The 22,802-nt window shown below is 44.4% G+C and overlaps 1 protein-coding gene across 3 annotated transcripts in view; it reads left to right on the top strand.

Annotated features, from left to right (window-relative positions):
- The window catches only part of sema4f (sema domain, immunoglobulin domain (Ig), transmembrane domain (TM) and short cytoplasmic domain, (semaphorin) 4F), a 208,451-nt gene that overhangs the window by 29,076 nt on the left and 156,573 nt on the right, over positions 1 to 22,802 (top strand). The window lies entirely within an intron of this gene.

The raw sequence follows: 22,802 nt of genomic DNA, 5'->3' as shown, positions 1-22,802 counted from the left end.
CATCCCATCCAGACCTATTCTCTATAAGCCACCTAATTTACACACTCCTGAATTCTACAGGCAATTTAGCATGGCCAATCCACCTAACCCACACATCTTTGGACTGTGGGAGGAAACTGGAGCACCCGGAGGAACCCCAGGCGGACACGAGGAGAATGTGCAAACTCCAAACAGACAGTTGCCCGAGGCTGGAATTAAAACCAAGTCCATGGCACTGTGAGGCAGCAGTGCTAACCACTCAGCCACCGTGCTGCCCTAAATTAACTTCTCTTCATAAGTAAAATGCGCCAACTTAGGCAACATACTAGTAAATATGATTCTGCACCATCTCCAGTGCAGCCATATTCCTCCGAGTGTGGAACATTTAAGGCTAATTGTAAAGCAGTGATTCATAACTTCACTTGCAGCGTTAGACTATGGTTATCTTCCTAGTTGCTATGTTAGACTATAAGACCATAAGACATAGGAGTGGAAGTAAGGCCATTCAGCCCATCTAGTCCACTCCGCCATTTAAATCATGGCTGATGGGCATTTCAACTCCACTTCCCTGCACTCTCTCCGTAGCCCTTGATTCCTTGTGAGATCAAGAATTTGTTGATCTCTGCCTTGAAGGCATCTAACGTCCCAGCCTCCACTGTACTCCGTGGCAATGAATTCCACAAGCCCACCACTCTCCGGCTAAAGAAACGTCGTCTCATTTCCGATTTAAATTTACCCCCTCTAATTCTAAGGCTTTGCCCACGGGTCCTAGTCTCCCCGCCTAACGGAAACAATTTCCCAGCGTCCACCCTTTCTAAGCCATATACTATATTGTAAGTTTCTATTAGATCTCCCCTCAACCTTCTAAACTCTAATGAGCACTATTCCAGGATACTTAGCCGTTCATCATACGTTAAACCTACCATTCCAGGGATCATTCCTGTGAATTTCCACTGGACACGCTCCAGGGCTAGTATGTCCTTCCTGAGGTGTGGGGCCCAAAGTTGGACACAGTATTCTAAATGGGGCTAACTAGAGCTTTATAAAGTCTCAGAAGCACATCGCTGCTTTTATATTCCAACCCTCTTGAGATAAAAGACAACATTATATTCACTTTCTTAATCACGGACTCTACCTGCAAGTTAACCTTTAGAGAATCCTGGACCAACACTCCCAGATCCCTTTGTACTTGTGCTTTGCGACTTTTCTCACCATTTAGAAAATAGTCCATGCCTGTATTCTTTTTTCCAAAGTGCAAAATGTCACATTTGCTCATGTTGAATTTCATCAGCCATTTCCTGGACCACTCTCCTAAACTGTCTAAATCTTTCTGCAGCTTCCCCACCTCCTCAGTACTACCTGCCTGTCCACCTATCTTCGTATCACCAGCAAACTTCGCCAGAATTCCCCCAGTCCCTGCATCCAGATCATTAATATATAAAGTGAATAGCTGCGGCCCCAACACTGAACCCTGCGGGACACCACTCGTCACCGGTTGCCATTCCGAAAAAGAGCCTTTTATTCCCAACTCTCTGCCTTCTGTCACACAGCCAATCCTCAATCCAAGCCATTAGCTCACCTTGAACACCATGGGCCCTCACCTTAATCAGCAGCCTCCCGCGAGGCACCTTATCAAAGGCCTTTTGGATAACATCTACTGGGTTTCCCTGGTCTAACCTACTTGTTACCTTTTCAAAGAATTCTAACAGGTTTGTCAGGTACGGCCTCCCCGTACTAAATGCATGCTGACTTGTTCTAATCTGACCCTGCACTTGCAAGAATTTAGAAATCTCATCCTTGACAATGGATTCTAGAATTTTCCCAACAGTCGAGGTTAGGCTAATCAGCCTATAATTTTCCATCTTTTGCCTTGATCCTTCCTTACACAAGGGGGTTAAAACAACAATTTTCTAATCATCTGGGACTTTCCCAGACTCCAGTGACTTTTGAAAGATCATGACCAAAGCGTCCGCTATTTCCTCAGCCACCTCCCTCAGAACTCTAGGATGTAGCCCATCGGGGCCACTAGGTTTATCAATTTTTAGACCTCTTGGCTTTTCTAGCACTTTCTCTTTTGTAATGCCTACCATGTTGTACATGATTCCATTGGTAAATTTTAATTTTCTATTATCTTGACAATATGTCTTTCTCAATCAACACAGAATTATTCCAGTGCTGTAGTAGGCCATTCAGCCCATCATGCTTGCGACAGCTGGATTGTCTAGTCCAGCTCTACTATCTAGTACCAATCTCGTGCCTTTTCTCACATTTCCTTGCACACCATTAATATCCAAAAAAAACTAGTATACTCAATTAAGCCAGCCTCTCCCCTCATTCCATACTCGTGCATTTGACATCCTTAACATTTCATTGTGTGAAAATCATTGTTCTTTCGCCCTCCTTATTTCCTTTGGACATCATTTTAAATCTGTACCTCCTTGTTTCTTTTGCAAGTGAAAACAGCTTCACCCTATCTATTCTGTCCAGCCCACCCAGGATTTTGAAAATTTCTTTGGGATTTGGGAGAAATGTGAAGTAATCTTTTATTATTTTTATGTATGTTACAGCAGTTTGGCACTTGTTGATTGAATTGTTAGTATGAGAGATGTGCCAGTTTGCCAGTGAGTTTTGATCTTAATGGTGGTGAATAATGGGTGGTGGGAAAATTCAAAAAAATTTTGAACAAAGAACAAAGAAAACTACAGCTCAGAAACAGGCCCTTCGGCCCGCCAAGCCTGCGCTGATCGAGATCCTCTGTCTAAACCTGTCATCTGTTTTCTAACGGTCTGTGTCCATTTGCTCCCTGCCCATCCATGTACCTGTCCAGATACATCTTAAAAGACACTGTCGTGCCCGCCTCTACCACCTCTGCTGGCACCCACCACCCTCTGTGTAAAGAACTTTCCACGCATATCTTCCCTAAACTTTCCTCCTCTCACTTTGAACTCATGACCCCTAGTAATTGAGTCCCCCACTCTGGGGAAAAGCTTTTTGCCATCCACCCTATCTATACCCCTCATGATTTTGTAGACTTCAATCAGGCACCCCTCAATCTCCATCTTTCTAATGAAATTAATCCTAATCTACTCAACCTCTCTTCATAGCTAGCACCCTCCATACCAGACAACATCCTGGTGAACCTCCTCTGCACCCTCTCCAAAGCATCCACATCCTTTTGGTAATGTGGCGACCAGAACTGTACGCAGTACTCTAAATGTGGCCGAACCAAAGTCTTATACAACTGTAACATGACCTGCCAACTCTTGTACTCTATACCCCGTCCGATGAAGGAAAGCATGCCATATGCCTTCTTGACCACTCTATTGAACTGTGTTGCCACTTTCAGGGAACAATGGACCTGAACACCCAGATCTCTCTGAACATCAATTTTCCCTAGGACTTTTCCATTTACTGTACAGTTTGCTTGTGAATTTGATCTTCCAAAATGCATCACCTCGCATTTGCCCAGATTGACCTCTATCTGCCATTTATTTGCCCAACTCTCCAATCTTTCTGTATTCTGCCGTAATCTCTGATAGTCCCCTTCACTCTCTGCTACTCCACCAATCTTAGTGTCATCAGCAAACTTGCTGATCAGACCACCTGTATCTTCCTCCAAATCATTTATGTATATCACAAACAACAGTGGTTCTAGCACAGATCCCTGTGGAACACCACTGGTCACAGATCTCCAATTTGAGAAACCCCCTTCCACTACTACTTTCTGTCTCCTGTTGCCAAGCCAGTTTTTTTATCCATCTAGCGAGCACACCCTGGACCCCATGCGACTTCACTTTCTCCATCAGCCTGCCATGGGGAACCTTATCAAACACCTTCCTGAAGTCCATGTATATGACATCTACAGCCTTTCCCTCATCAATCAACTTTGTCACCTCCTCAAAGAATTAAGTTCTGTGTAACGGCACTGACGGATATAAAATAATTTTAAAGTGGGAAGTGGCCACAGTTGCTGATTGTTTGCTCCTCTTCTGCGTCTGTGTTTGTACTTTCAAAGAAAGATGGATCTCACAGGAGATGCAGCTGTAACTCACTCAGAGACAGTAAGAACTACCAATGCTGGAGTCTGAGATAACACATTGTGAAGCTGAAGGAACACAGCAGGTGAGACAGCATCAGAAGAGCAGGAAAGCTGACTTTTCTGCTCCTTTCATGCTGCCTGGCGTGCTGTGTTCCTCTAGCTCCAGCAGGAGATGGAGTGCCTTGTCTCCCCCTCCCAACTATGTTTTGATTTGGCCTCCTTCTCCCTTCCGTCTCAGGTGGTTTTCATTGACCTTGCAATTGCACATAATTTCATTAATTGGAAGCAGGATGATTTAATGGCAATGGATAACTGATAAAAAGTAGCAAGAGTGAATGAGTTGTAGAGAAAACATTCAAATTTGTGTACAACAGTTTGGAATTAAGAAAGAGGTGGGGGTGGCAGGAAGAAATCTTGCTAAAGTACATGAGGAAACCCAAGGTATTTTGGATATGGTATCACGAAATGTTGAAAACACATCCAGTAATATGTTGCAAAATTGTTTTCCATAAAATGGTTTGGATTTTGATAAATTATAATATTTACCCTTGTCTTTCCTTCCATTAGAAAGAAGCCATATGCAAGGCAGGGGGCTTTGATGGGACAATGACTCAAAGTTTGTTTTGTACTTTAAAAGTAAACTTTGTTTACCCATGATTGCGATATCTCACTTAAAGTAGCCATTTGCCTGTTGCTTGATAAAATGAGCAAATCTTGCCCATTTTTATTTGGTGCCTAAAGATGTGTACCTCTACAAGGACTGTTGTATCATCGAGATGTGAGAACCTGACCAATTTAAGATTTTAAACCAGTCGCATTGTTAATGGACTGTATTAGTGCACTTCACTGATGCAAACTATGAAAATATCATTTGGACTGCAAAGCACAAACCTGCAATGAGAAACCCTAAGACCACAGAGATAAGAGAGATAACAAGAATGACATGTTGGGCGTGACAGATGCAGATCTGCTACCCAAAACAGATACATTTTTAAAAAAAGGAAAAACTGTACAAATGAAAAGAACACATGTCAAGGTTATTTAGCATTCACAAAGAGGACAGATAGTGATGTAGTGGCTTAGTCCCTTTTGATGAACATAAATAAAACCCAACACACTTATAGCACAGAGATAATAGGAACTGCAGATGCTGGAGAATCCAAGACAATAAAATGTGAGGCTGGATGAACACAGCAGGCCAAGCAGCATCTCAGGAGCACAAAAGCTGATGTTTCGGGCCTAGACCCTTCATCAGAGAGGGGGATGGGGTGAGGGTTCTGGAATAAATAGGGAGAGAGGGGGAGGCGGACCGAAGATGGAGAGAAAAGAAGATAGGTGGAGAGAGTATAGGTAGGGAGGGGATAGGTCAGTCCAGGGAAGACGGACAGGTCAAGGAGGTGGGATGAGGTTAGTAGGTAGATGGGGGTGCGGCTTGGGGTGGGAGGAAGGGATGGGTGAGAGGAAGAACAAGTTAGGGAGGCAGAGACAGGTTGGACTGGTTTAGGGATGCAGTGGGTGGAGGGGAAGAGCTGGGCTGGTTGTGTGGTGCAGTGGGGGGAGAAGACGAGCTGGGCTAGTTTAGGGATGCAGTTGGGGAAGGGGAGATTTTGAAACTGGTGAAGTCCACATTGATACCATTAGGCTGCAGGGTTCCCAGGCGGAATATGAGTTGCTGTTCCTGCAACCTTTGGGTGGCATCATTGTGGCACTGCAGGAGGCCCATGATGGACATGTCATCTAAAGAATGGGAGGGGGAGTTGAAATGGTTTGCGACTGGGAGGTGCAGTTGTTTGTTGCGAACTGAGCGGAGGTGTTCTGCAAAGCGGTCTCCAAGCCTCCGCTTGGTTTCCCCAATGTAGAGGAAGCCACACCGGGTACAGTGGATGCAGTATACCACATTGGCAGATGTGCAGGTGAACCTCTGCTTAATGTGGAATGTCATCTTGGGGCCTGGGATAGGGGTGAGGGAGGAGGTGTGGGGGCAGTTGTAGCATTTCCTGCGGTTGCAGGGGAAGGTGCCGGGTGTGGTGGGGTTGGAGGGCAGTGTGGAGCTAACAAGGGAGTCACGGAGAGAGTGGTCTCTCCGGAAAGCAGACAGGGGTGGGGATGGAAAAATGTCTTGAGTGGTGGGGTCGGATTGTAGATGGCGGAAGTGTCGGAGGATGATGCGTTGTATCCGGAGGTTGGTGGGGTGTTGTGTGAGAACGAGGGGAATCCTGTTTGGGCGGTTGTGGCAGGGGCGGGGTGTGAGGGATGTGTTGCGGGAAATGCGGGAGGTGCGGTCAAGGTCAAGGGCGTTCTCGATAACTGTGGGGGGGAAAGTTGCGGCCCTTGAAGAACTTGGACATCTGGGATGTGCGGGAGTGGAATGTCTTATCGTGGGAGCAGATGCGGCGGAGGCGGAGGAATTGGGAATAGGGGATGGAATTTTTGCAGGAGGTTGGGTGGGAGGAGGTGTATTCTAGGTAGCTGTGGGAGTCGGTGGGTTTGAAATGGACATCAGTTACAAGCTGTTTGCCTGAGATGGAGACTGAGAGGTCCAGGAAGGTGAGGGATGTGCTGGAGATGGCCCAGGTGAACTGAAGGTTGGGGTGGAAGGTGTTGGTACAATGGATGAACTGTTCGAGCTCCTCTGGGGAGCAAGAGGCGGCGCCGATACAGTCATCAATGTACCGGAGGAAGAGGTGGGGTTTGGGACCTGTGTAGGTGCGGAAGAGGGACTGTTCCAGGTAACCTACAAAGAGGCAGGCATAGCTGGGGCCCATGCGGGTGCCCATGGCCACCCCCTTAGTCTGTAGGAAGTGGGAGGAGTCAAAAGAGAAGTTGTTGAGTGTGAGGACGAGTTCAGCTAGGCGGATGAGGGTGTCGGTGGTGGGGGACTGGTCGGGCCTGCGGGACAGGAAGAAGCGGAGGGCCTTGAGGCCATCTGCATGCGGAATGCAGGTTTATAGGGACTGGACGTCCATGGTGAAGATGAGGTGTTGGGGGCCAGGGAATTGGAAGTCCTGGAGGAGGTGGAGGGCTTGGGTGGTGTCACGGACGTAGGTGGGGAGTTCCTGGACCAAAGGGGAGAAAATGGAGTCCAGATAGGTGGAGATGAGGTCGGTGGGGCAGGAGCAGGCTGAGACGATGGGTCGACCAGGGCAGGCAGGTTTGTGGATTTTGGGAAGGAGATAGAAACGGGCCGTGCAGGGTTGGGGCACAGTGAGGTTGGAGGCTGTGGGTGGGAGGTCCCCTGAGGTGATGAGGTCATGAATGGTGTTGGAGATGATGGTTTGGTGCTCGGGTGTGGGGTCATGATCGAGGGGGCAGTAGGAGGTGGTGTCGGAGAGTTGGCGTCTGCCCTCAGCGATGTAGAGATCAGTGCGCCATACTACCACTGCGCCACCCTTGTCTGCGGGTTTGATGGTGAGGTTGGGGTTGGAGCGGATGGAGCGGAGGGCTGCCTGTTCTGCGGGGGAGAGGTTGGAGTGGGTGAGAGGGGTGGAGAGGTTGAGGCGGTTAATGTCTCGACGGCAGTTGGAGATGAAGAGGTCGAGGGAGGGTAGGAGGCCTGGGGGTGGTGTCCAGGAGGAGGACTTGTGTTGGAAGCAGGTGAAGGGGTCAGTGGAGGGAGGGTTAGTCTCCCGGTTGAAGAAGTAGGCATGGAGGCGAAGATGGCGGAAAAACTGCTCTATGTCCAATCGTGACTGGTATTCATTGATGTGTGGTTGTAGGGGGACAAATGTGAGCCCCTTGCTTAGGACTGACTGTTCGTCCTCAGTCAGTGGGAGGTCTGCGGGGATGGTGAAGATGCGGCAGGGTTCAGTGTGGCTGTCTTCTCTGGGGTTGCTGGCTGTGGAGGTTTAGCACAAGAAGGAAACGGAATGCATTGGACCTTGGACCTGAATGCTCTTCGTTAAGGCAATAAAAAGGAATTGAGGAAGTTAAAGATATTCGAGAAACAAACAACATAAATAAGACATTGAGGAGAAATCCAACAAGGTGATAGAAATTCAAAATGCAGCAAGCCTGCATTTCAGATGTGATACAGAAACGAGAAAAACTGACAAGTAGTGAGTCAAAGTTTGGATCTTGCTGCAAGCATCGTAAGGAGATTAAGTGCATGTGCGCAGATCAATTTCAGAGGGCACCATCTCAGGTTTGGCCAATACCAGAAGTACAGACATGTGGGCAGCTACCCAGCCACCAGTTTAAAATTGGTGTTAAACTTCTTGCTGATTGGTGGATCTGAGCTTGACAATTTGCCAACAGTTTTTATAGCCTAGCCATTGACTTCTACCTCTTGTTTTTCTTTAATTTACTAGTTGGATGTGGGCATTGCTGTCTTGCCAGCATTTATTGCAGACTTCTTGAACTGCTGCAGTCCATATGTAATAGGTAGATTCACAAGGTTGTTAGGGAGGGAATTCCAGGATTTTGACCCGGCGACAGTGGAGGAACTATGGTATGTTTCAGTGTTAGGATGGTGAGTGGTTTGGACAGGAACTTGTTGGTGATGGTTTTCTTATGTACCTGATGCACTTGTCCTTACAAATAGAAGAGGTTGTGGATTTGGAAGGTGCTGTCCTTGTCGGTGGTGGAGGGAGTGGATGTTTGTGGATGCGGTGCTAATCAAGTGAGCAACTTTGTGGGTAATAATAAATGCAAATTATAATTGTGGATACTGGAAATTTAAACTGAAAACAAAAGATGCTTGCTAAACTCAGTGTGTCTGTCTTGTGTGGAATGAGAAACAAGAGTTAATGTTTCAACTCCAACATAACTCTTCTTTGAAGTTTCAGGGTAGGCTGGGCTTTACCAGTGGAATTTAGAAGAATGAAAGGTGACTTGATGGAAACATATAAGGTGATAAGAAATTATACAAATTTATATTCTTGGTGTGGAACCACTGGTCATACATATTTAATAATGAAAGTCAAAGGCAACATACTAATGCATTTGTGTCATTTTCCGTCATATGCCTAAGTAAACATGCTCTTGTTATCACTGTGAAATTAAGATTTTGCAAATTATGCAACATGCCGTACTTTCTGTTTGTTTGTTGTTATGGTTAAATGTAAAATCTTGTTTGGCCATGTATTTGCATTCCTACAGTCTACAATATTGTCAGAGGCAATTTAGATTATCCTTTTTTACTTGTCCAGTAATCAGTAAATGTTGACTCCCAATAAGTAGGCAAACTTCCAGTCAGACTGGTTTTGGTATCTTCAGGCAAAATCTCACAACTAGCTGAAAAACAACTGAAGGAGACATGCAGGAACAACTTTGATCAGGAATTTATGTCAAATTGCAGCACTGTTGCCTTTGCATAAGAAGGTTGCGCGTTCAAGGTCCGCTACGAATATTTGAGAGCCTAATCTAGGCTGACAGTCTGGTGCAGTACTGAGGGTGTACTGCACCATTTGCTAAGTGTTTTTTTTATAGGTCGTATAAAGCATAAATCTTTATCTATCATTGTCTAGCCAATTTACAAAAGTGATAGGGTGAGGGTTTTATGTATGTGTTTTATTGACATCTGTCGAGGGTGGTGCATGTGTGGAATGAGCTGCCAGAGGAAGTGGTGGAGACTGGCACAATTACAACATTTAAAAGGCAACTGGATGGGCACATGAATAGGAATGGTTCAGAGGAATATGGTCCAAATTCTGGCAAATGGGACAAGATTAATTTGGAACATCTGGTTGGCATGGATGAGTTGGATCGAAGAGTCTTCTTCCATGTTGCACATCTCTATGACTGTAAGAGATTCTCCTCTGTATGTTTGCATCTTAAAGAAAAAACCGTGAACAAGAATGAGGGAGTTTTTTTTCTGGTTTTCTGGCCAACATTGTGCCCTCAGTAAATTCTAATAACTTTAATGTTAAAAATATTCTAAATACAAAAACATTCAAACTGCTTCTTAGGAATGTTCTTAAGCAATATACTGAGCCATTTAAGGAGATATTAAGGCAGTTGTGCCCTCAGTCAATTCTAATAACTTTAATGTTAAAAATATTCTAAATATAAAAACATTCCAACTGCTTCTTAGGAATGTTCTTAAGCAATATACTGAGCCATTTAAGGAGATATTAAGGCAGTTCATTGAGAAGTAGGATTTGAACAGTATATTAAAGGAGGAGAGTTAGGAGAGAAGTGGAGAAGTTCACAGAGAAATTCCAGAGATTAGGGCCTAGGCAGTCAATCGTATGGGTGCTGGTGATGGAACAGTTAAAATTGGGCTGTGCAATTGGCGTGATCTGAATGAGTGCGGATATTGGAGGATTGTAGGGTTGGAAGAGATTATGGTGAAGGGAGGCACAAGGCCTGGTGGGGATTTGAAAGTGATGATAAGAATTTCATAAAATGAGGAGCTGCTTAACTGAGAGAAAATACACATCAGTGAGCACATGGGTAATAGGTAGACAGAACTTGTGAATTGTACATGGGTAACAGTTTTGGATCACTTTAAATTTGCATAGATTGGAAAGTAGGAAGCTAGCCAGGAATGTGTTGGAGTTGCTAAATCTAGTGGTGATAAAGGTATAAATAATATGAAACAGCTGAATTAACACATTGGCATATTCTCTCCCTTTATCTCTCCACCCAAAGTGGAAAATGAATCAGAAACCCAGAAGGCGTGCTAAACCAGTCATTCTTCAAAAGTGAAGCAGTAATAACTAGAAGTAGAGACAGAGACGTGTAGCATCCTGAATTGTTTACCTGCTTGGTTCCTTTCCATACAACTAAATATTTGGCCAGAAGACTTGAGCATGTCGTGATAAACAGATCGAGTTAAATGGAAACTGAGTGAGCAAGGTGAATATTGATGCAGACATTTGATGGTAGTTAAACATGGGGGTGGGGCATTGTGTGGAGAACAATTCTTGTACCTAAGAAAATTTGCTCAGCTTCCATCTTGAAGATCTAACTGCCAGAGCAGTGACAAAGAGGTCTCCCTTGTTGCAGTGCCAGCAAGGATATTACCTGTTATCAATCGGATGCATTGCATTCCCTAGTAATTGACAAGGGTGGGTGTTGGTGATCAGGACGTGGAACAACAGTCTCCAATAATCAGAAAACATTTATTGTGATGTTTCAGAAAGTGCTTTGAGTGCCATGTTTCATAAAGATAAGGCTAGAGGCTGAGCACTCTTGGAAGTAATCCATAATTTACAAAATAAACATGTATATTCTAGCTAAGTATGAAGCCTAAGCTGCTAAACTTTCTTCACAGTATTTACGTTCTCATGTGATCACAATGTAACTGACTTTCCAATAATTGGGAAAGCTGTACAGTGGTGATCAGGAAGTGAAATAATAATCTCTATTGATTATGAAAATTGGAAAACATTTCACAGGCATCAAGGATAACACTGTGTGGAGCTGGATGAACACAGCAGGCCAGGCAGCATCAGAGGAGTAGGAAAGCTTATGTTTTGGGTCGGGACCCTTGTTCAGATAATTGAATTTTCGATGTAGTACAGTCACTCTGCCCTGTTTAGATATTTTTAATCAACCTGTTTCGATATTTCTCTGGAACCGGTAGGATTTGGACCTGGGCCTGCACCTCAAGAGCCCTTTCTATCCCATTAATGTTGGCGATCATAATTGAGAGTTAGGCTTGTGAATTTTTAATTGATCAGAGATCAGTTCTTTCAGTGTTGCTGTGTCAGAATCCGGGATTTCCCTCCCAAGTGTCACACTGTGCTATTAATGGGCAGATTTCACACTTGCATGACTTTAACTCTTGGTGCTGATTGTTGTGCCACAGGTGTGTGTGTGCCATGCTGCTAATCTTAACTTCATCAATCTCACCCCATAATGTAAATAGCTTTATATGATGTAGTTTTAAGACGTGAAACAGAAAGCATCTTGCAGCTTTTGGTCTTCATCCGCCTTTGTTTCTTAAAACCCCTGACCAGGTGGTAATCTGTTAATTGCCATGTGAAATAGATTTTATTAAAACGATTCTTACCATCCTGGTCACACGGGTGAAAACACTGTGCATGTCCTTGCTCACAACTGCTGTAACAAAAAACATCTTTAAAATGCATAAAGAGAGAAAGATATTGGTATAAGGGAATGTGAAGCATTAAAGAAGATGCAGGAAAGAGTAAAATGGAAGGTGACAAAGTTATAGATTTGTTACACGAGTATTTTGCACAGTGGACAAAGAAGACAAAATCTCAGTCAATTTGGTCACAGAGGTGATGCAAGCTGCAATGATGTATTAATCATTTGGTCTTTTTTAATAAATCTGGATGAAAGATAAAGGCAAATTGAATGTCCAAATGTAGTGAGAGCGGGACAAGATCTATGCTTGGGCTGACAAGTAGCAAATACGGGAGGCACGGTGACTCACTGGTTAGCACTGCTGCCTCACAGCTTCAGATACCTGAGTTCGATTCCATCCTTGGGTGACTGTCTGTGTGGAGTTTGCACATTCTCCCCGTGTCTGCATGGGTTTCCTCTGGATGCTCTTGTTACCTCCCACAGTCCAAAGATACGCAGGCTAGGTAGATTGACCATGCTAAATTGCCCATAGTGTTCGGGGATGTGTAGATTAGGTGGGTAATGGGGGATGGTTCTGGTTGGGATGCATCAAGGGTCGGTGTGAACTTGTTGGGCTGAAGGGCCTGTTTCCACACTATAGGGATTCTATGGTCTAATATTTGTGCCACAGATGCCAGGCAATGATCATTTCTAACAAGACAATCCAACTATTGCCCCTTGACATTCAGTGGCATTGCCATCACCGAATCCCCCTCTGTCCGCATCCAGAGGGTTACCATTGATCAGAAACTGAATTGGACTAGCCACATAAACACAGCGATTACAAGAGCAGGTCAGATACTAGGCATACCACAAGAAATAATTCACCCCTGACACCTCACTTGCCATGATTAATGCCATATCCGCAAACATACTCCCTGTCCTCCACCGACGCTCAGTACCAGCAATATGTAACATGCACAAGCTGCAGAAATTTGCCAAAGATCCTTCGACAGCACCGTCCAATCCCATGACAGCTAACCCCTAGCTGGACAGGGGTAACAGATACATGGGAAAATGCCCCTTCCAGCCACTCACCATCCTGACTTGGAAATGTATTGCCATTCCTTCACTGTCACTGGGGCAAAATCCTGGAATTCTCTCTCTAATAGCATTGGGGGTCAGCCCACAGCACATGGACTGCAGCTGTACAAGAAGACAGCTCACTACCATTTTCTGAAGGACAGATTGGGCTGGCCAGTTGATGATGCTCACACCCCATGAGTGAATTACAAAAAAAAACTTATTGGCCTTGAGCTTGTAAAGTTTAATTTGGCCTGGCATGCACAGATTGTTTGTTTGAAAATCCTAGGCTTCCACAATCCTCTCGTCTTGTTAGGAATTCGTGATGTGGAGATGCTGTTGTTGGACCAGGGTGGACAAAGTCAGAAATCATTTGACACCAGGTTATAGTCCAGCAGGTTTATTTGAAATCACAAGCTTTTGGGGCGCTGCTCCTTCGTCAGTGTTGTGTGATGCCCACCTTTTTAGGAGTTCAGATATTGAAAGTGTTATTTATAGAAAGATGAGTTGTAGAAATAACTTGTCTGTTTTTATGCAAATATAGAGCAGCTCTCCAACAGTTAAATCATTAGCCATTCTGTGCTCACATCTTCTACAGCTGCTTGGCTGACAGTCTGTCATATCCTATTGCGTTTGCTTTTCGTTACTGCGAACGTATAAGGCAATCTATACCGACAATCTTGCCTGTTTTATCACTAAATATGTTTGAGTGTGTGCACTTACCAGCTGCTATTCAAGCGAGCCACTCTGAATTGCATTTAGTTCCTTTTGACTCAACTTGAAGTACAATGCTGCGGTTGGTTGTCTCTCCGAGCTGGTTCGTTAGTTCACAGATGTTTCATTAATCTGCTGGGTAGCATCGTCAGTGCAGTCTCCAATGAAGCGCGTGATAATGGGAACTGCAGATGCTGGAGAATCCAAGATAATAAAATGTGAGGCTGGATGAACACAGCAGGCCCAGCAGCATCTCAGGAGCACAAAAGCTGACGTTTCGGGCCTAGACCCTTCATCAGAGAGGGGGATGGGGTGAGGGTTCTGGAATAAATAGAGAGAGGGGGAGGCGGACCGAAGATGGAGAGAAAAGAAGATAGGTGGAGAGCAGAGTATAGGTGGGGAGGTAGGGAGGGGATAGGTCAGTCCAGGGAAGACGAACAGGTCAAGGAGGTGGGATGAGGTTAGTAGGTAGGAGATGGACGTGCGGCTTGGGGTGGGAGGAAGGGATGGGTGAGAGGAAGAACAGGTTAGGGAGGCAGAGACAGGTTGGACTGGTTTAGGGATGCTGTGGGTGGAGGGGAAGAGCTGGGCTGGTTGTGTGGTGCAGTCGGGGGAGGGGACGAACTGGGCTGGTTTTGGGATGCGGTGGGGTAAGGGGAGATTTTGAAGCTGGTAAAGTCCACATTGATACCATTGGGCTGCAGGGTTCCCAAGCGGAATATGAGTTGCTGTTCCTGCAACCTTCGGGTGGCATCATTGTGGCACTGCAGGAGGCCCATGATGGACATGTCATCTAAAGAATGGGAGGGGGAGTGGAAATGGTTTGCGTGCACCATCTGCCAATATGGTATACTGCATCCATTGTACCCGGTGTGGCTACCTCTACATTGGGGAAACCAAGCGGAGGCTTGGGGACCGCTTTGCAGAACACCTCTGCTCGGTTCGCAATAAACAACTGCACCTCCCAGTCGCAAACCATTTCCACTCCCCCTCCCATTCTTTAGATGACATGTCCATCATGGGCCTCCTGCAGTGCCACAATGATGCCACCCGAAGGTTGCAGGAACAGCAACTCATATTCCGCTTGGGAACCCTGCAGCCCAATGGTATCAATGTGGACTTCACCAGCTTCAAAATCTCCCCTTCCCCCATCGCATCCCAAAACCAGCCCAGTTCGTTCCCTCCCCCCACTGCACCACACAACCAGCCCAGCTCTTCCCCTCCACCCGCTGCATCCCAAAACCGAGTGGATGCAGGGTCCAGGCCCGAAAACCAGCCTGACATTTTATTATCCAATGAAGCGCTGTTGTGTTTTCCCACCTGGAATTTAAACTTTGGTGTCAGTTGGATTTGATCACCTCATTTCCGGTTTTTCTTCGCAGTGGTGTATATATAGGGTCAAGTTCTGTGTGTTTGTTGATGGAGAACCAGGCCTTTTTCAGTATATTGAGGCTGCCAGACCTGAAACGTTGACTCTGATTTTTTCTTCACAGATGCTGCCAGACCTGCTCTGCTTTTCCAGCAACTTTTGTTTTTGTTCCAGACTTTATGGCCTGTTGAGTTGGCTCAATATGTTAACGGCTGATTTGGCCTTCAACTCCATCTTCCTTTATTCTTTGACTGACCAAAAAATTGCCCAACTCTGCCTGAAATGTATTCAATACCTGAGCATTCAGAATCCTCTGGGGTAGAGATTTCCATAGATTCACAGTTCTTTGAAGCAGTTTACCCCCAGCTCAGTTCCAAATGATCAACTTCTTATCCAAAGACTGGCCCCAGTTATTTGCTTCCACCGTTTGGGGACCCTGTCTCTTAGTGTCTACCCTGTCAATCCCCTTCAGGATCTTACGTGTCTCGTGGAAATATAGGATGTAGGAGCAGCTGTAGGCTATATTACCACTTCAACCCTGTTCTGTTATTCAGTAAGATCTGTTGTTGTCTCAACTCCACTTCCTTGATTGTCCCCCAGTGAAATCATATTTCATTCTTCTAAGTTTCCAATTGAAACAGCTTCTCTTCATAATCCTTCCGATGAGGGAGGTTGTCCTAATTTAGGAAATCTTCATTGTACTGCCTACAAACAAACCATGACAGAACATCAAAAAGTGGCAGGAAGATTCCCAGGAGTGAGGATACTTAATCAGTTTACTTGTTGTTTTTATGTTTCATTGTACTAAAACTACTCTCCCAGTCGTTGGGTCTAATGAAGAACAATGTACTGAAGTTTAAATTGCTTGGAAATGGATTAGTTTGTGCTTGTACGTTAAATTGCAGGTACAGCTAGGAAAGTTTAGAATGTTATGTTTGTTTGGTTTTAAAATTATAGAACTGTACAGGCTTAAAGAGCTGAGAAAAAGTAATAGCAGTAATAAAGCTGAAATTCAGGAAATTGAGATTAAGGACCAAGTTCCATACCACAGGCCAATCCCAAGGTTGAAAAATGTAAGCGATCAGATAATGTAAAGTGCCATGTCGCTGTTGCATAATGCAAAGCATGGATTTAAGAAACTTTTAAGTCATGGCAGATTCAAAGAAGATAATTAATTTCACAAGCATTGTCTGCGTAATAGTAGCTAAAGGTTTCCATTACAGTTGACCTGCATGTTGTGAACAATGAAAAAAGCAGTTGACAGGCGCAGAAACAAAGCTGCTGGAAAAGCTCAGCAGCTTTGGCAGCATCTGTGAATGGAAAAGCAGAGTTAATGCCGGACCCGAAACGTTAACTCTGTTTTCTGCTCCACAGATGCTGTCAGACCTGCTGAGCTATCCCAACAACTTTGTTTTTGTTCCTGATAGAACATAGAACATAGAACAGTACAGCACAGAACAGGCCCTTCAGCCCACGATGTTGTGCCGACCATTGATCCTCATGTATGCACCCTCAAATTTCTGTGACCATATGCATGTCCAGCAGTCTCTTAAATGTCCCCAATGACCTTGCTTCCACAACTGGTGCTGGCAATGCATTCCATGCTCTCACAACTCTCTGTGTAAAGAACCCGCCTCTGACATCCCCTCTATACTTTCCACCAACCAGCTTAAAACTATGACCCCTCGTGTTAGCCTTTTCTGCCCTGGGAAATAGTCTCTGGCTATCAACTCTATCTATGCCTCTCATTACCTTATATACCTCAATTAGGTCTCCTCTCCTCCTCCTTTTCTCCTATGAAAAAAGTCCGAGCTCAGTCAACCTCTCTTCATAAGATAAGCCCTCCAGTCCAGGCAGCATCCTGGTAAACCTCCTCTGAACCCTCTCCAAAGCATCCACATCTTTCCTATAATAGGGCGACCAGAACTGGACGCAGTATTCCAAGTGTGGTCTAACCAAAGTTTTACAGAGCTGCAACAAGATCTCACGACTCTTAAACTCAAACCCCTGTTAATGAAAGCCAAAACACCATACGCTTTCTTAACAACCCTGTCCACTTGGGTGGCCATTTCAAGGGATCTATGTATCTGCACACCAAGATCCCTCTGTTCCTCCACACTGCCAAGAATCCCATCCTTAATCCTGTACTCAGCTTTCAAATTCGACCTTCCAAAATGCATCACCTCGCATTTATCCAGGTTGAACTCCATTTACAGCATGCGCAGTTCTTTCAGTTTTTAAAAAAGCAGTTGAACTAGTTAAGGAAATTTAATAATCATTCAAGCTTAATTAAACAATTTGTGGGAGTGCGTGCTTCTTAGGTTTGTCTTTTTTAAATTTAATTGGATTTTGTCAGGGTTGGAGGGTTTGAGCTATAGAAAGAGGCTGAATAGGCTGGACAATTTTCCTTGGAGCATCGGAGGCTGAGGGGAGACTCTATAGAGGTTTATAAAATCATGAGGGCATGGATAGGGTGAATAGTCAAGGTCTTTTCTCTGGGTGGGGGGAATCCAAAACTAGATGGCTTAGGTTTAAGGTGAGAGAGGAAAGATTTAAAAGAGACCTAAGGGGCAACTTTTGCAGAGTGTGGTGTGTGTGTGTGGAATGAGCTGCCAGAGGAAGTGGTGGAGGCTGGTACAGTGACAACATTTAAAAGGCATCTAGATAGGTACATGAATATGAAAGGTTTAGAGGAATATGGGCCAAACGTTGGTAAGTGGGACTAGATGAATTTAGGGTATTTGGTTGTCATAGATGAGTTGCAAATCTCCCATTGGTCCAAATATGCACATTGGTCACTAGTGTGGAGATTCCTTGGATAACAGTGTTGGGAGGTGGCAGAGGTAGGACATGTTTACATCATGTGTGGTTTTGGCCTTCTGTTTGCAATGCATAGACTGATATCTAATATTTAAAAGGATAAAAATAATGAGCCAACGAGATAACATCTTGTATTTATGTAGTATCTTTAATGTAATAAAACATCTCAAGGTATTTCACAGAAATATTGAAAAAGATGTTATGACCATGCCCCAGGAAAGGCTCCCTGATTCACATCACAGTTGCAGCTGGGATACCCCAAAATATTAGGTTCCTGGGTGAGGAGAGATGAAATGGCTCCCTTTTTTCAATTATTCACTTACCAATTCGGTTGGGTGTGACAAGACTAACTTTAAAAAGGATCTCTACCATTGTGGATATCTTTCCCCCAGATCCAGATGAACTTTTATTTGTATAAGGAACCGGTTCTACAAAAAGATTGAGTTTATTAGTTACGGAGTACGAGAAGAATTAGTAAAGCAAGACACATACACACACAGATTAAAGTCCAAGAAGATAAAAGTTATAAAACAGATACACCGATCTTTGAATTGTTCACGAGAAGCAGCTGTTTAACAGATATGTAACTGTTACAGGGTGATGGCATCAGTTAGCTCACTTGGCTGGAAAGCTAATTTGTGTCACAAAGTGATGTTAGCAGTGTGGGCTCAGTGCCCAAACCAGTTGAGATTCCCATGAAGGAACCTCTCCCCTCCCCATCACTGGTAATCTCACTAATGAGAGTGGCGGACCACGGTGACTTTACTCTTATCTGCAATAATGGGAACTGCAGATGCTGGAGAATCCAAGATAACAAAGTGTGAAGCTGGATGAACACAGCAGGCCAAGCAGCATCTCAGAAGCACAAAAGCTCTCTGATGAAGGGTCTAGGCCCGAAACGTCAGCTTTCGTGCTCCTCAGATGCTGCTTGGCCTGCTGTGTTCATCCAGCTCCACACTTTGTTATCTTGGATTCTCCAGCATCTGCAGTTCACATTATCTCTGATACAATTTTAGTCTCACTGCGAAGCCTCTTCCAGGGATGCCTAACCTGAAGAAGTTACCCACCTCCCTCCGGACCAACCTCTCGGAATCTCTCTCCCACTGCAACTCTCTTGCCCTAACCTGTTCTTCCTGTCACCCATCCCTTCCTCCCACCTCAAGCCACACCTCCATTTCCTACCTACTACCCTCATCCCACCTCCTTGATCTGTCCGTCTTCCCTGGACTGACCTATCCCCTCCCTACCTCCCCACCTATACTCTCCTCTCCACCTATCTTCTTTTCTCTCCATCTTCGGTCTGCCTCCCCCTCTCTCCCTATTTATTCCAGAACCCTCTCTCCATTCCCCTCTCTGACGAAGGGTCTAGGCCCGAAACGTCAGCTTTTGTGCTCCTGAGGTGCTGCTTGGCCTGCTGTGTTCATCCAGCTCCACACTTTGTTATGTTGGATTCTCTAGCATCTGCAGTTCCCATTATCTCTGATACAATTTTGTGGAGAATATTGTTGCAGAATTCCATATGTCTCCTGGTTCCATTGAAAACACCAACCACAAATAGCAGCAGCAACAATCTGATACAGCAACTCCTTTACCAGAATGAATACTGGAACTGAGTTCTTCCGACTACTGGAGATAGCTGTTACACAAAGGATGATTTCCCAATCAAAGAATGAGGAACCCTAGTTTGAGCAAATAGCATTTTCAACTGTATTTTGAGTGCACACAGCAAGAAGGCTTAGATACCTTAGAGAGTGAAAAGAAACAGTTTATTGTCGAAATCACACATCTGCTGCAGCTACGTGTTAACACAGGAAATTAAGCCTTCCAAGTCTATCAGTCTGACACAAGTGAGCTACTGGCATGTCGTGATGAACAGTAAGGAAACTGAAGAAGAGCAAATACAACTGTCTCAAGGACGGGAAGCGTTATCAGTCCACCGGAAAGTGATTAGAGAGGAAGTGGAAATTACAACTGGAAAAAATATTGTGGAAGTTTCTACCGGTCATGTATAGTGATTGCTGTTGCTGTTGAGAAATTGATGAGACAGCGAGATCTTACGATTATGGAAACATTTCTCACAGAAATATTCAAAGCTTGAAGCTCAGTGTAAATTTTCAGCTAAAGGAAGACACTCTGTTGCAATTAACAAGTGATGAACTTGAATCTTACAAACTCTTGAGACACAGAAATGTGTAAGACAGGAGTAGACCATTCGGCCCTTCGAGCCTATTTACCCATTCAATATAACCATGGCTGATCATCCTATTTCCTGCTTCCTCCTGCAGTAGTAGGAACTGCCAGTGCTGGAGACTGAGATAACAAGGTGTAGAGCTGGATGAACACAGCAGACCAGGCAGCGTCAGAGGAAGAAGGGTGTCCTTTCTAAAGAAGGGTCCAGACCTGAACTGAAACATTCCTCTGATGCTGCCTGGCCTGCTGTATTCATCTAGCTCTGCACCTTGTTATCCTGCTTCCTCCTTATTCCTTTTTAATGTATGAATTGCATGTATGAATTTTAAAATCCATCCATTGGAGCAACCAAGCTGAGGGCCCATGAACAATTCCATGTGTCATTTTATAATTATCCCGGAAAAGCGGTATTTTTTCCTATTCGTTTTGTGGGATGTGGGCATCGCTGGTTGGCCAGCATTTCTTGTTCGTCCCTCGATGCCTTTGAGAAGGTGGTGGTGAGCTGCCTTCTTGAACTGCATCATTGTACACTTTAGGTAGAAGAAGTACATTTACGGGCTAAGTTAAGTACTGATTTCCAATCTCAAACAATGTATTAATCATGAATAATAGTTTTTAAAAAGGCCTGTACCCTAGTTGGTTCCTCAGCACATTGTGCTTGAGATAATTTTGGGAGCATTCTGGAGAAATCAGAGGATTAAAAAACTGCTAATGTGACACTCCAATTTAAAAAGGGATGGAGAAAAGTAGGTTAACTGTAGGATTATTACCCTATCATCTATTTTTGTAAAAATGTTAGAATCAATAATTAAGGAAGTAATTACAGCACGTTTGGAAAACACAATTTATCAAGCAGAGCCAACATGGATTTATGAAAGAGAAATTGTGCCCAATTAATTTATTAAAAATGTTCAAGGAAGTATCAGCCAGAATGGATATAGGGGAGCCAGTTGATTTTTGAATTTGGACTTCCGGAAGGTGTTCAGCGAGGTACCTCACCAAAAGTTACATCATAAGATTTGTTTAGTGGATAGGAAACAGCGAATGGTAATAAAGGGTCTTCTTTGGGGTGCTTTTTCAAGTTAACAACCTGTAACCAGTGGGGTTCCACAGGGGTCGCTGCTGGGACCAGAGCAAAGATCTCATACAGCACCTTCGAAACCCATGGCTTCTTTTGTCTCGTAGGATAAGGGCAGCAGATGCATGACAACACCACTGCCTTCAAGTTCCCCTCAAAGCCACTCATCATCCTGACTTGGAAGTACATTCCTGTTCCTTCACTGTTGCTGTTGTCAAAATCTCTTAATTCCCTCCCTAATAGCATTGTGGGTCAACCCACAGCACATGGACTGCAGCAGTTCCAGAAGGCAGCACACTGCCACCTTCTCGAGGGGCAATTAGGGACAGGTAATAGCTGCTGGCCCAGCCAGCAATACTCATATCCCACAAATGAGTTTTAAAAAAGTACAAGAAGTGAATGCTTTGGGGAATGGGAAGGAAAAGACATGAAGTTTATGAGATCAGCCATGACCATACTGAAAGGCCCACTCCAGTTTCTATTTCTTATGGTCTTCTTGTAAGACTACCTGTGTGGAGTTGTCAAAAATGCCCTCTCTAGCCCTCTTTGGTTGAGTGTTAAAAATAATTAAGTCAATATTATTGCCAAACCTGGGTGGTGGTAGGTTGTCCCCACACCGTGTGAAGCGAAAATGGGAGGAAAACGAAAATAAGCAAAGGAAATAACATGGGGACATAGATTATGATCTAAAGTTGTTCTGGCAGGAAACGAAATGGTTGAGAGCAGAATGGCCGGAAATGTGACTGACAAGCTTGTCACTGTCAACCAGGCTGAGAAAGAAAGAAAGCCACAAGGAGCCATCCCTGCAACATTCAGCTCAAAACAAACCCAACAATGTTTTTCCGGTAGAAAGAGAAATTGCAGGGATTTTTAAGGTGCACATCAATGATTTCTTGTGGATGCAGTATGGGATGACTTATTAGAATGACTAACCAGAGTTGGCTGTTATTCATTGGAGTTTGGAAGACTGATAGGTGATCTTCTTGAAAAATGTAGTGTTCTGCGGTAGTTTGGCAAGGTGAACATTGGGAGGATGTTTCCACTAGTTGTGGAATTTCAATCTAGGAGACATGGTTATTGAGTGGGAGGATATTCATTTGAGGCTGTAGTGCAAGGGAATTTCTTCTCCCATAGTTGTGAATATGTGGAATGCTCTGCTTCAGGCAGTTGTAGAGGCTGGATTGCTGGAAGTATTTGAGGAGGGAGGTGGATTGTCTTTGAAAGATTAAGGACTGGCAGTTATGCCAAGCAGGCATGAAAGAGGAATAGAGATCTGGGTCAAATCAGCTATGATCTTGTTGAGTGGCAATGTAGGCACGAAGAACTGCATGTCTCCCCTTGCGCTTATTTCTTATATTAAATACATAGGTGAAGATACTGAGCAAAATAAATCTGGAATGATGTTAGAACGCATCAGTCACATCCTGATAATTGGACTACATCCTCAATGAAACATGTTTTTATATCCAGGGAAAGAAACAGACCAATTAAGAAGTCAGATTGTGCAATTAAACTGATTTATACCTTCAGACTAGGCTGGTTGGTCCGAAGGGTCC

The sequence above is a fragment of the Stegostoma tigrinum genome, chromosome 1 (genome assembly GCF_030684315.1).
Source record: "Stegostoma tigrinum isolate sSteTig4 chromosome 1, sSteTig4.hap1, whole genome shotgun sequence".
NCBI classification, from domain to species: domain Eukaryota; kingdom Metazoa; phylum Chordata; class Chondrichthyes; order Orectolobiformes; family Stegostomatidae; genus Stegostoma; species Stegostoma tigrinum.
This window is presented reverse-complemented; position numbering and strand designations above follow the sequence as displayed.